Here is a 13911-nt window from a genome sequence, read left to right on the forward strand (position 1 = left end):
CGCTCCCCCTTGCTGATCTCCCCTAGCCGCTGCCTCCCTGCGGCCCCGCCCCCCTCGCGCCCCCATTCGCCGCTCCCTCCCGCCTCCCGCCTCCCAGCTGCTCCTCCCTCCCCCCTCCCTTCTTAATGGCTGGCGCTGCGCGGCGCGAGTGAGCGACCTCTGACCTGTTTTTGGTCCAGAACTCGCCCCCCAGGTCCGCAGCACCAACCTGCTGTCTCCTGCCTCTGACCCCCGCCCACGCTGCTGCTAGCGTGTTCGAGGCCCTGAGAAGCCTCACTTGACCCGTGTAGCGCTTTTCGCCATCTGTAAGTGTTTTTCCGTTTTTTCAGCGCCTTGCCTCCTTGCGCTTCTGCCCCCGTTGTGCCCCTCTAATTGCTGTACCCCGAGTGTAACTTGTGCCATTATTGTATTTTGTGCCTTTTTTAAGTTTGTTTCCTTACTGTTTTGTGCCTTTTTCCCTGGTCTTTTTTCACCCCTTGGGCGCTCCCCCTTGCTGATTTCCCCTTTCCGCTGCCTCCCTGCGGCCCCGCCCCCCCTCACGCCCCCATTCGCCGCTCCCTCCCGCCTCCCAGCTCCTTCTCCCTTCCCCCCTCCCTTCTTAATGGCTGGCGCTGCGCGGCGCGAGTGAGCGACCTCTGACCTGTTTTTGGTCCAGAGCTCGCCCCCCCACGTCCGCAGCACCAACCTGCTGTCTCCTGCCTCTGACCCCCGCCCACGCTGCTGCTAGCGTGTTCGAGGCCCTGAGAAGCCTCACTTGACCCATGTAGCGCTTTTCGCCGTCTGTAAGTGTTTTTCTGTTTTTTCAGCGCCTTGCCTCCTTGCACTTCTACCCCCGTTGTGCCCCTCTGATTGCTGTACCCCGAGTGTAACTTGTGCCATTATTGTATTTTGTGCCTTTTTTAAGTTTGTTTCCTTACTGTTTTGTGCCTTTTTCCCTGGTCTTTTTTCGCCCCTTGTGCGCTCCCCCTTGCTGATCTCCCCTTGCCGCTGCCTCCCTGCGGCCCCGCCCCCCTCGCGCCCCCATTCGCCGCTCCCTCCCGCCTCCCAGCTGCTCTTCCATCCCCCCTCCCTTCTTAATGGCTGGCGCTGCACGGCGCGAGTGAGCGACCTCTGACCTGTTTTTGGTCCAGAGCTCGCCCCCCACGTCCGCAGCACCAACCTGCTGTCTCCTGCCTCTGACCCCCGCCCACGCTGCTGCTAGCGTGTTCGAGGCCCTGAGAAGCCTCACTTGACCCGTGTAGCGCTTTTCGCCGTCTGTAAGTGTTTTTCCGTTTTTTCAGCGCCTTGCCTCCTTGCGCTTCTGCCCCCGTTGTGCCCCTCTGATTGCTGTACCCCGAGTGTAACTTGTGCCATTATTGTATTTTGTGCCTTTTTTAAGTTTGTTTCCTTACTGTTTTGTGCCTTTTTCCCTGGTCTTTTTTCGCCCTTTGGGCGCTCCGCCTTGCTGATTTCCCCTTTCCCCTGCCTCCCTGCGGCCCCGCCCCCCTCGCGCCCCCATTCGCCGCTCCCTCCCGCCTCCCGCCTCCCGCCTCCCAGCTGCTCCTCCCTCCCCCCTCCCTTCTTAATGGCTGGCGCTGCGCGGCGCGAGTGAGCGACCTCTGACCTGTTTTTGGTCCAGAGCTCGCCCCCCACGTCCGCAGCACCAACCTGCTGTCTCCTGCCTCTGACCCCCGCCCACGCTGCTGCTAGCGTGTTCGAGGCCCTGAGAAGCCGCACTTGACCCGTGTAGCGCTTTTCGCCGTCTGTAAGTGTTTTTCCGTTTTTTCAGCGCCATGCCTCTTTGCGCTTCTGCCCCCGTTGTGCCCCTCTGATTGCTGTTACCCGAGTGTAACTTGTGCCATTATTGTATTTTGTGCCTTTTTTAAGTTTGTTTCCTTACTGTTTTGTGCCTTTTTCCCTGGTCTTTTTTTGCCCCTTGGGCGCTCCCCCTTGCTGATCTCCCCTTGCCGCTGCCTCCCTGCGGCCCCGCCCCCCTCACGCCCCCATTCGCCGCTCCCTCCCGCCTCCCGCCTCCCAGCTGCTCCTCCCTCCCCCCTCCCTTCTTAATGGCTGGCGTGGGGCGGTGTGAGTGAGCGACCTCTGACCTGTTTTTGGTCCAGAGCTCGCCCCCCACATCCGCAGCACCAACCTGCTGTCTCCTGCCTCTGACCCCTGCCCACGCTGCTGCTAGCGTGTTCGAGGCCCTGAGAAGCCTCACTTGACCCGTGTAGCGCTTTTCGCCGTCTGTAAGTGTTTTTCCGTTTTTTCAGCGCCTTGCCTCCTAGCGCTTCTGCCCCCGTAGTGCCCCTCTGATTGCTGTACCCCGAGTGTAACTTGTGCCATAATTGTATTTTGTGCCTTTTTTAAGTTTGTTTCCTTACTGTTTTGTGCCTTTTTCCCTGGTCTTTTTTCGCCCCTTGGGCGCTCCCACTTGCTGATCTCCCCTTGCCGCTGCCTCCCTGCGGCCCCGCCCCCCTCGCGCCACCATTCGCCACTCCCTCTCGCCTCCCGCCTCCCAGCTGCTCCTCCCTCCACCCTCCCTTCTTAATGGCTGGCGCTGCGCGGCGCGAGTGAGCAACCTCTGACCTGTTTTTGGTCCAGAGCTCGCCCCCCACGTCCGCAGCACCAACCTGCTGTCTCCTGCCTCTGACCCCCGCCCACGCTGCTGCTAGCGTAATCGAGGCCCTGAGAAGCCTCACTTGAACCGTGTAGCGATTTTCGCCGTCTGTAAGTGTTTTTCCGTTTTTTCAGCGCCTTGCCTCCTTGCGCTTCTGCCCCCGTTGTGCCCCTCTGATTGCTGTACCCCGAGTGTAACTTGTGCCATTATTGTATTTTGTGCCTTTTTTAAGTTTGTTTCCTTACTGTTTTGTGCCTTTTTCCCTGGTCTTTTTTCACCCCTTGGACGCTCCCCCTTGCTGATCTCCCCTTGCCGCTGCCTCCCTGCAGCCCCGCCCCACTCGCGCCCCCATTCCCCGCTCCCTCCCGCCTCCCGCCTCCCAGCTGCTCCTCCCTCCCCCCTCCCTTCTTAATGGCTGGCGCTGCGCGGCGCGAGTGAGCGACCTCTGACCTGTTTTTGGTCCAGAGCTCGCCCCCGACGTCCGCAGCACCAACCTGCTGTCTCCTGCCTCTGACCCCCACCCACGCTGCTGCTAGCGTGTTCGAGGCCCTGAGAAGCCTCACTTGACCCGTGTAGCGCTTTTCGCCGTCTGTAAGTGTTTTTCCATTTTTTCAGCGCCTTGCCTCCTTGCGCTTCTGCCCCCGTTGTGCCCCTCTGATTGCTGTACCCCGAGTGTAACTTGTGCCATTATTGTATTTTGTGTTTTTTTTAAGTTTGTTTCCTTACTGTTTTGTGCCTTTTTCCCTGGTCTTTTTTCGCCCCTTGCTGATCTCCCCTTTCCGCTGCCTCCCTGCGGCCCCACCCCCCTCGCGCCCCCATTCGCCGCTCCCTCCCGCCTCCCGCCTCCCAGCTGCTCCTCCCTCCCCCCTCCCTTCTTAATGGCTGGCGCTGCGCGGTGCGAGTGAGCGACCTCTGACCTGTTTTTGGTCCAGAGCTCGCCCCCCACGTCCGCAGCACCAACCTGCTGTCTCCTGCCTCTGACCCCCACCCACGCTGCTGCTAGCGTGTTCGAGGCCCTGAGAAGCCTCACTTGACCCGTGTAGCGCTTTTCACCGTCTGTAAGTGTTTTTCAGTTTTTTCAGCGCCTTACCTCCTTGCGCTTCTGCCTCCGTTGTGCCCCTCTGATTGCTGTACCCCGAGTGTAACTTGTGCCATTATTGTATTTTGTGCCTTTTTTAAGTTTGTTTCCTTACTGTTTTGTGCCTTTTTCCCTGGTCTTTTTTCGCCCCTTGGGCGCTCCCCCTTGCTGATCTCCCCTTGCCGCTGCCTCCCTGCGGCCCCGCCCCCCTCGCACCCCCATTCGCCGCTCCCTCCCGCCTCCCGCCTCCCAGCTGCTCCTCCCTCCCCCCTCCCTTCTTAATGGCTGGCACTGCGCGGCCGCGCCGCTGGCGTGCCAGAGGCAAGCCCGTCTGCACCCGTCCGCGCTTGGACCGCACCCAGCGCCACCCCCCCTGGTCCTCACGCCCCCCGCGCCCCATACCTTCGCTACTCGGCCAGCGAACTCCTCGCCCTCAACCCTGGCCCCTCCTCAGAGTGCTTCCTGGCCACCCCGAAGCACACCAAAGGACCTTTTTCCTGCCGCACCTGCAACTTCACCTGCAACAAAACAACGAAACCAGCAACAACCAACACCAACCACCTGCACTGCATCCTCCTCAACACAGGCTCCGCACGAAAGCATGCCATCGAACTCTGGGACCTGCTCGACACCACCGCCCCAGACATAGCCTTCCTGACCGAAACCTGGTGGAACGATTCCTCGGCCCCTGACATCGCCATCGCCATCCCTGACGGCTACAAGATCACCAGAAGAGATCGCACCAACGGAATTGGCAGAGGAATAGCCATCGCCCACAAATATACCCTTAAGATCCGCACCCACACGGACGACACCCTCAAGACAGCCGAACACCTCCACTTCCAGATTCACACAGACCCCAACACTACCCTCAGAGGAACCCTCATTTACCACCCTCCAGGACCCAGAGCCCTCTTCAGTGACGCCGTCTCCAACCTCGCAAGCACCCACGCCCTCGCCTCTTCAGACTACATCCTCCTGGGATACCTAAACTTCCACCTGGAAAACAAGAATGACGTCAATACCACATCCCTGACCACCAACCTCTCCAACCTTGGACTCCGCCAGCTGGTCAACACTCCCACCCACATCGCCGGCCACACCCTTGACCCACTCTTCACTTCAAGCAACCACATCTCCTTCAGGCACACCTCCGAACTCCACTGGACCGACCATCACTGCGTCCATTTCTCCTTCCAGAAAAACACCGAACACCACGGCACCCCCCTACCGCCTCACCGCCGCTGGGGAAAAGTCACCGAAGATCAACTTACCAACACCCTCGCCAAAAACCCACCACCGGACCCCACCGACCCGGACTCCACCGCCATCAACCTCCAACAATGGATCCTCGACTGCGCCAACATCCTAGCCCCACTAAAGAGACCCACCGCCAATCAAGAAAAGAAAAAACCAGCCTGGTTCACAGACGAACTGACCACCTCCAAACGCACCTGCCAGAAACTCAAGAAAAAATGGATCCTCGAGCGCACACCCGAGAACCTCGCTACCCTCAAGGAAGCCAACCGTGAACACCACCGACGGATCCGACTCGCGAAGCGCTCCCACTTCACAGAACGCCTCAATAACAACGCTCACGACTGCAAGGAACTCTTCGGCATCGTGAAGGAACTCGCCAACCCCAACGCCATTATCAACGACATCCCTCCATCCCAGAAACTCTGCAACGATCTCTCCACCTTCTTCTACCAGACAATTGCAGCCATCCACGACAACTTCAACAATCCACCTCCGTCAGACCCCAACAACTCCTCCCACGCCGACCACATCACCACCTGGACCCAAGTAGACGACGCCGAAACTCTAAAGACCATGAACTCCATCCACTCAGGATCTCCCTCTGACCCCTGCCCACACCACGTGTTCAACAAAGCCGACGCCACCATCGCCCCCGCACTCCGAAAGATCATCAACCTTTCCTTCAACACCGCTACACGCAGAAATCCAACCCCTCCTCAAGAAACCTAAGGCTGACCTCAACGATCTCAAAAACTTCCGACCGATCTCCCTCCTCCCTTTCCCAGCGAAAGTCATCGAGAAGATCGTCAACGCACAGTTCACCAACTACCTAGAAGACAACTCCATCCTTGACCCCTCCCAATCTGGCTTCAGATGAAACCACAGCACTGAGACTGCACTCCTCACTGCCACTGATGACATCAGACTACAAATGGACAATGGCGAAACCTCAGCCCTGATCCTCCTAGACCTATCAGCCGCCTTCGATACAGTCTGCCACCGCACCCTACTAACCCGCCTACAGGAAGCCGGCATCCAAGAAAAGGCCCTCAAATGGATCTCCTCCTTTCTCTCCGGCAGAACCCAGAGAGTCTGACTCTCACCTTTCCGCTCCAATGCCACCAACCTCATCTGCGGCGTACCCCAAGGCTCATCACTTAGCCCAACGCTGTTCAACGTCTACATGGCCCCCCTTGCACAACTGGCCCGCCAGCACAACCTCAGCATCCTCACCTACGCCGACGACACACAACTCGTCCTCTCCCTGACCAAAGATCCTCTCACCGCCAAAGCCAACCTCCACGAGGGACTGAAATCCATCGCCGAGTGGATGAACAACAGCCGCCTGAAACTCAACTCCGACAAGACGGAAGTCCTCATCCTCGGGCGCACCCCCTCGGCCTGGAACAACTCGTGGTGGCCGACAGCCCTGGGCCCCCCACCCACCCCAGCCAGCCACGCACGAAATCTCGGCTTCATCCTCGACTCCACCCTCACCATGTCCAAACAGGTCAACGCAGTCTCATCCTCCTGTTTCAACACCCTCCGATTACTCCGCAGAATCTTCAAGTGGATTCCAACAGGAACCAGAAAGACGGTAACCCAAGCCCTCGTCAGTAGCAGACTCGACTACGGCAACGCACTCTACACAGGCATCGCAACAAAAGACATCAAACGACTCCAACGCATCCAGAACGCATCCGCCCGCCTGATCCTCGACATACCCCGCCGATGTCACATCTCCCCTCACCTGAAGGACCTCCACTGGCTCCCCGTGGAAAAGAGGATCACCTTTAAACTCCTCACCCACGCACACAAGGCTCTACACGACACCGGACCCGCCTACCTGAACACCAAACTCAACTTCTACATTCCCTCACGACAACTACGCTCTGCCAACCTTGCCCTCGCCATCGTCCCCCGAATCCAGCGCAAGACCTCTGGCGGCAGATCCTTCTCCTACCTCGCCGCCAAAACCTGGAACTCACTCCCGACCTCACTGCGCCAGACCCAGGACCTCCTCACCTTCAGGAGACTCCTCAAGACATGGCTCTTCGAACGATAGCAGCACCCCCTCCCCCCCAGCGCCTCGAAACCCTAACGGGTACATAGCGCGCTTTATAAATTATTGATTGATTGATTGATTGGGACAGCGCACCTCCTGCTCCTCTTGGGGCATTTGGGTTCCCCCTTCACATGAACCACCTGGTCACATGCATAGCAATTACGTGGAGGACCACCTGCCACTGGCTTCCCTTTGGAGAATCATGTCTTCTTCTCACTGGGGGGTTCGGAATCCTCACCCTGGGAATCATTTTGGTGCCCTTTAGAGAACTCCCCCTGTTTACCCTTACTCCCCCCCTTTCTTCTGGGAGAGACCCTGCCCACCCTTGGCATGGTCTCCCCCATTACCTGTTTTGGACCCTGGTGCTCTCCCAGCAGTCCGCTTCCTGCGCAAGCTTCCTGGGATCAGTCAGCTTGCTGTCAATCAGGTGCTAGCGCAGCTCTGAGTGCTCCCAAGCAATCAGATTATAAAGCCCCTCATACATACCTTACTGCCCTCCACCCAACCATCCAGTGAGCTTCAATTAGAATCAACACATTCCAACCATGTTTGGGATTCCTTCTTCTTATAGGACGTAAACGTATCCTTATACTGCTCAGGGGTGAGACCATACCTTGTGAGTAGGGCATCCTTCATGATAGTGTAGGTGAGATTCTGGGCATCCCCTAAGGCTGTCATTGTATCCCTCCCCTCTATCTCAAAGTGCTTCCACAGACCCGCCCCCCAATGAGCTTCAGGGACCAGATTCATGTGGAGAGCAGACTTATACCCCTTAAACCACAAGTATATGTCATCCTCTCTTTTGTAATTCTTCACAATATCTTTAGGAATGTGCATCCTCCTCTCAGGCTGCATTGTGATGTGGCTGTCACCATCCCTACTAGACTTGTTCCTCTGATCTAGCTTCCTCAAGCTGAGCTCATGAGCCAAGAACAACTTTTTCTCCTCTTTGGCCATCCTCATTTTCTCCAACTCCCTCTGGTGCTCCCTCTCTGCCTATCTGTCCTGCAATTCTTCAGGGCTCAGACCCTTAGATGAGACACTGCTACCTGCCCTGGAGATCCTCTCCTTGGACATGAAAGGCCCACCCACAATTCCATTGTGTATGGAATGCTCTTCCTCCTCCTCATCCTCTGTGTGCCTTTCAGTGCTCTTGGCTGTCACCCAGGCGCTCAGCGCCTTTTGCAGATCCTCCTTCTGGGATGAGCTCATAATGGGACAGTCCAAACTTTTACAGAACTGCTTCAACTGAGCCTTTGTATAGCTCTCTAATTTCTCTAGATCAAAAGCAGCGCCAACGGATGCATCTCCGGATTGGGACATGATAAAAAGTCTACAAAAGTGCAAAGTTCCAAAAGGCAGAAAACAAGTTCCCAATGAAGTTCAGATGTCAATCAAAGATTACCACAAAAATGGATGTACGGAAAAATCCAAGAAAAAGAGAAAAAGCAAAAATCAGAAGACAAGTAGTATGTGGTCACGTAGTGGTCTGCACTCAAAACAGTAGTGAACACTTAATCACTGTATGTCAAGTACAAATACAAGTCCAATCCAAACCGCTGATCACCAACGTTAGAAATGGGGTCTTTGGTTATCAGTCAGGTTACCCCCTGTCCAAGCAAGGACCCTCACTTGAGTCAGGGTAAAAGAGAATCACCCTCAGCTAACCCCCGCTCACCCCTTTGGTAGCTTGGCACTAGCAGAAGGCTTAACTTCAGAGTGCTAGGTGTAAAGTATTTGTACCAACACACACAGTAACTTAATGAAAACACTACAAAATGACACAACACAGGTTTAGAAAATAGAAAATATTTATCTAAACAAAACAAGACCAAAGTGACAAAAATCCACAATACACAAGTCAAGTTATCACTTAAAAATCAAACAGAGTCCTCATGTAGTTTTAAACACATGTATCTTGGGTGCATCAAAAATAACCCAGCACGGGCGAGTGTGGGCCAAAAAGGGCTTGCGGTGCGTCGATTTCACTCACGAGCGAGACCTTGCATTGTTTCTTCTTCAGTCGGGTTGCTGTGCGTCGTTTCTTCTGTCCACAGGAGAGCGATGCGTCAATCTGGTCAGCGCTCTCGGGTCCGTGCAGGCCTTGCGTCGTTTTTACACGCCCAGCTGTGTTTGCATCAGAAATTCAGCAGCACAGTGGTCCGAAATCCACGCAGCGCGGGTTGCGATCTCACCAGCCTCCATCAGCGATGCTGCGTGTCATTTATCCAGCCGCGGGCGTTGATCTTCCGGTCACATTGCAGGCAAGCGTTGATTTTCAGCCGCAAAGCCGGCAGCGCATCGATTTTTCAGCCACAGATCGGAGCTGGGTCTATTTTTTCCCCACGCGGCGGTCTGTGCGTGGATTTCTCAGTCTTAGGCTGCCAGCTTCTCTTCTCAGGGTCCAAGGAACTGGAAGTCCCACTTGGCAGAGTAGGAATCTCTCCAGAGGCTGCAGGTGCTGGCAGCGAGAAGTCTTTGCTGTCCCTGAGACTTCAAACAACAGGAGGCAAGCTCTAAATGAAGCCCTTGGAGAGTTCTTCACAAGAAGGGAGGCAGCACAAAGTCCACTCTTTGTCCTCTAGCACAGGCAGAAGCAGCAACTGCAGGATAGCACTACAAAGCACAGTCACAGGCAGGGCAGCTCTTCTTCCTCAGTTCTTCAGCCCTTCTCCAGGCAGAGGTTCCTCTTGGTTTCCAGAAGTGTTGGAACGTTTGTGGTTTTGGGTGCCTTTCTTATACCCATTTTGCCCTTTGAAGTAGGCTTACTTCAAAGGAAAGACTCTCTTGCTTGTGAAATCCTTCCTTGCCCAGGCCAGGCCCCAGACACACACCAGGGGGTTGGAGACTGCATTGTGTGAGGGCAGGCACAGCCCTTTCAGGTGTGAGTGACCACCCCTCCTACCTCCTAGCACAGATGGCTACACCACAACTCCCTTTTGTCACTGTCTAGTGAGAGGTGCAACAAGCCCAACTGTCAAACTGACCCACACAGGGAATCCACAAACAGGCAGAGTCACAGAAATGGTATAAGCAAGAAAATGCCCACTTTCTAAAAGTGGCATTTTCAAACACACAATCTTAAAATCAACTTTACTAAAATATGTATTTTAAAATTGTGAGCTCAGAGACCCCATATCTCCACATGTCTATCCACTCCCAAAGAGAATCTACACTTTAATCATATTTAAAGGTAGCCCCCATGTTAACCTATTAGATGGACAGGCCTTGCAACAGTGAAAAAAGAATTTAGCAATATTTCACTGTTAGGACATATAAAACACTTTACTATATGTCCTACCGTAAACATACACTGCACCCTGCCCTTGGGGCTACCTAGGGCCTACCTTAGGGGTGTCTTACATGTAAGAAACGGGAAGGTTTAGGCCTGGCAAGTGGGTACACTTGCCAAGTTGAATTTACAGTTACAAACTGCACACACAGACACTGCAGTGGCAGGTCTGAGTCATGATTACAGAGCTACTTATGTGGGTAGCACAACCAGTGCTGCAGGCCCACTAGTAGCATTCAATCAATCAATCAATCAGGGATTCATAGAGCACACTACTCACCCGGTAGGGTCTCAAGGCGCTGGGGGGGAGCTACTGGTTGAAAAGCCAAGTGGGTGATGGTTTTCCTTGTTTCGATGGGAATCCATTTGAAGATTTTGCGGAGCAGGCGGAGGGTGTTGTAGCAGGAAGAGGAGATGGCATTGACCTGCTGAGTCATGCTGAGTGTGGAATCCAAGATGAAGCCCAAGTTGGGTGCGTTGGTGGTGGGTGAGGGTGCGGATCCTAGGGAGGTGGGCCACCAGGAGTCATTCCAAGCTGAAGGGTTGGTGCCGAAGATGAGTAATTCTGTCTTGTCTGCGTTCAACCTGAGGTGGCTTGATTCCATCCAGCTGGTAATGGCGTGGAGCCCATTATGGAGGTTGTCCTTTGCAGTGGTGGGGTCTTTCGTGAGGGAGATGATGAGCTGAGTGTCGTCAGCATAGGAAATTATGTTGATGTGGTATGTTCCTGCGATATTGCCGAGGGGGGCCATGTACACGTTGAAAAGTGTGGGGCTGAGCGAAGATCCTTGAGGGACGCCACAGGTGATTCCAGAGGCTTCTAACAGGAATGGCGGGAGGCGGACTCTCTGGGTCCTGCCCGTGAGAAATGACGAGATCCAGTCCAGTGCTTTGTCACGGATTCCAGCATTGTGGAGGCATGTGCGGAGAGTGTGATGACATACCGCGTCGAAAGCTGCGGAGAGGTCCAGGAGGATGAGTGCTGTTGTTTCTCCTTCGTCGAGCATGGTCCTGATGTTGTCTGTGGTAGCAATGAGTGCGGTCTCGGTGCTGTGGTTTTTGCGGAATCCGGTTTGGGAGGTGTTGAGTGCCTTGCTGTCTTCCAAGAACCGGAATAGTTGATTGTTCACGATTTTTTCGATGACCTTGGCTGGGAAGGGGAGGAGGGAGATCGGTCGATAGTTCTTGGTGTCGTCAGGGTATGCCTTTGGTTTCTTTAGCAAGGCGTTGATTTCTGCGTGCTTCCATCCCTCTGGGAAGGTGGCTGATTCGAAGGAACTGTTTATGGTGTGGCAGAGATGGGGAGTGATGATGGTGTTAGCTTTGTTGAAGATGTGGTGTGGGCAGTGGTCAGATGGTGATCCGGAGTGTATGGCAGCCATGGTGCTGGCGGTGTCTTCTGAGTTGACAGGAGTCCATGTGTGGAGGAGGTGGATGTTGCTTGGAGCGTAGAGTTTGTGGGTGTTTGTATTTAGCTGGTGGGTTTGGGAGTTGAAGCTGTTGTGGATTTCTTCTATCTTTCAACGGAAGTGGGATGCAAGTGAGTTGCAGAGCTCCTGTGATGGCGGGATTCGTTGGAGCAGGCCCTGGGGTGGAGAGCTCTTTAATGATGCTGAAGAGCTCTTTGCTGTTGATGTACAGGGCTTGGGCACCTCTAGTGCACTGTACTAGGGACTTACTAGTAATCAAATATGCTAATCTTGGAAGAACCAATTATATACACATTTTGTATAGAAGCACTTGCACTTTAGCACTGGTTAGCAGTGGGAAAGTGCCCAGAGTAACGAAAACAGCAAAGACAGAGTCCAGCACACATCAACAATCTGGGAAACAGGCAAAATGTTAAGGGAGACCACGCCAAGGATGAAAAGTCTAACAGGGAGTATTTATATACCAACAAAAAATGGCAATTCACAAACAATACAATTAGTTAGGGCTAAGGTGTTTCATTAGGATGTTCCTGAATCTCATTCACCTCTCGCTAGCGGTAATGGTTATTCCCATACTCTATGGGTGACATTCAGGTTAAGACCCACGCATAGCTTAAGTCTCAGGAATTCAACTCTAGCTCCATTTAAAGTGAAAAGTGTTTCAGCTCCAAATTGCTACAAGGCAGGCAATTTCCCCCAGTTCCTTCTAGCCCATAACTGAGTCATACCCGCACCAGCAGGACCTGTATAACCTGTATCTCCAAGAGCACCCTGCTTGAGAGAGCAGAGGCTGCTGCATCTGTCTCATGTGAGTATCACACGTGTGTCCCAGCAGGGGCAGCAGTGAGGTGACTTTGAGCTCCTCGCATGCTGTTCTGCAGGGATAGCAGACAGATGTCCTCAAAGTTCCTCTGATACCAGTAATTTTCCTTGGATCCTCTTCCATGTTGGAGAGTGGGTGAATTTGATGATACTGGTGCAGATCCTCAGTCAGGGCTAAGGTCTGCATGGATTACCATGGCAACTTCTTCCTGTCAATGGCAGTTTTGACCAGGCCACACTCCTAACCTTTTTCCCGGTGGCCCCAATGTGTCATACGGGATCACTTTCCTCATTCTGTACATGGGCTGTAGCCAGTTCAGCACGGCAGTAATCTTCACAGCGTCCCCATCTGGCATACAGGATTGCCATCTTCACTTGCACCAGGGCTTCCCGCCCGATCAGCATGGCAATAATCTTAAAGGCAGCCCCAACTGGAATAGTGGGCTGCTGACTTCATTTTGCACAAGGGCTATGGACCAATCAGCACAACAGTAATCATCACGGTGGCCCTATCAGGCACACAGGGGCATGTCTTAATTCCTCACATGGGCCAAGGCCTGATCAACATGGTAGTAAACTTCACGACATCCCCACCAGGCATACAGGGTCTCCAACTTCCAGCTGCACAAGGGCTATGACAGAAATCATTGCAGAAACTGTTCCTCAAACCTAGTTTCAGAGATCCAATCGCCAAGGTCTCCCACTGGACCTCACTCTCCTCTTCCTCACAGGGCTCACTGGGACACGTAGACTTCGATTCCCTGGGTGGTATCCCCTCACCCAGCTGGGAAACAAGCAGGCCTTAAGCTTTAGTCCTGTCCTGGTCAGGTAGAAGTCTTGCAGAGCTTCTCTTCCTCACACATCCCGACTGGCAGCTTGGAAGTTGATAATTTTGGGGGCCTCAACCTCCTCTTCGTATAATCCATTTCCAGACTACAAAAGCAATTTAGAGTATGAGTTTTGAAGTTCATGCTGGGGGTCTGATTTCTTTTGAAGTGTCCTCTCCTCAGTCCTGCCCCTCCTACAGAAAGCAGTCCGTCACAGCAAGAGCAATTTCAAAGCTGATAGCCACACATCACAGGCTATGGGAGTGACTAGCATTCCACACTTGGATGTTAGCCTCAATAATATGTGTATCTAAAGAATACCCCTGGGCCCTAGTCTTTATGATTCTCCTATCAGCCTTATCTCCTTCCTGAAATGTGCCCAGTCCGCTTTCCAGTGATCTTTCTCTGAATCAAAGACCACTCTTTTAGCTATGCTGAAAAGCCAGGCTCTCCCTTCCTCCATTGTGTCCTACACAACTCACAGGAATGCAGCAATCCACAAATTTTCCTGGGGGATACTTCTACCTCCTCATGTCTTCAC

The sequence above is a fragment of the Pleurodeles waltl genome, chromosome 7 (assembly GCF_031143425.1).
Source record: "Pleurodeles waltl isolate 20211129_DDA chromosome 7, aPleWal1.hap1.20221129, whole genome shotgun sequence".
Classification (NCBI taxonomy): domain Eukaryota; kingdom Metazoa; phylum Chordata; class Amphibia; order Caudata; family Salamandridae; genus Pleurodeles; species Pleurodeles waltl.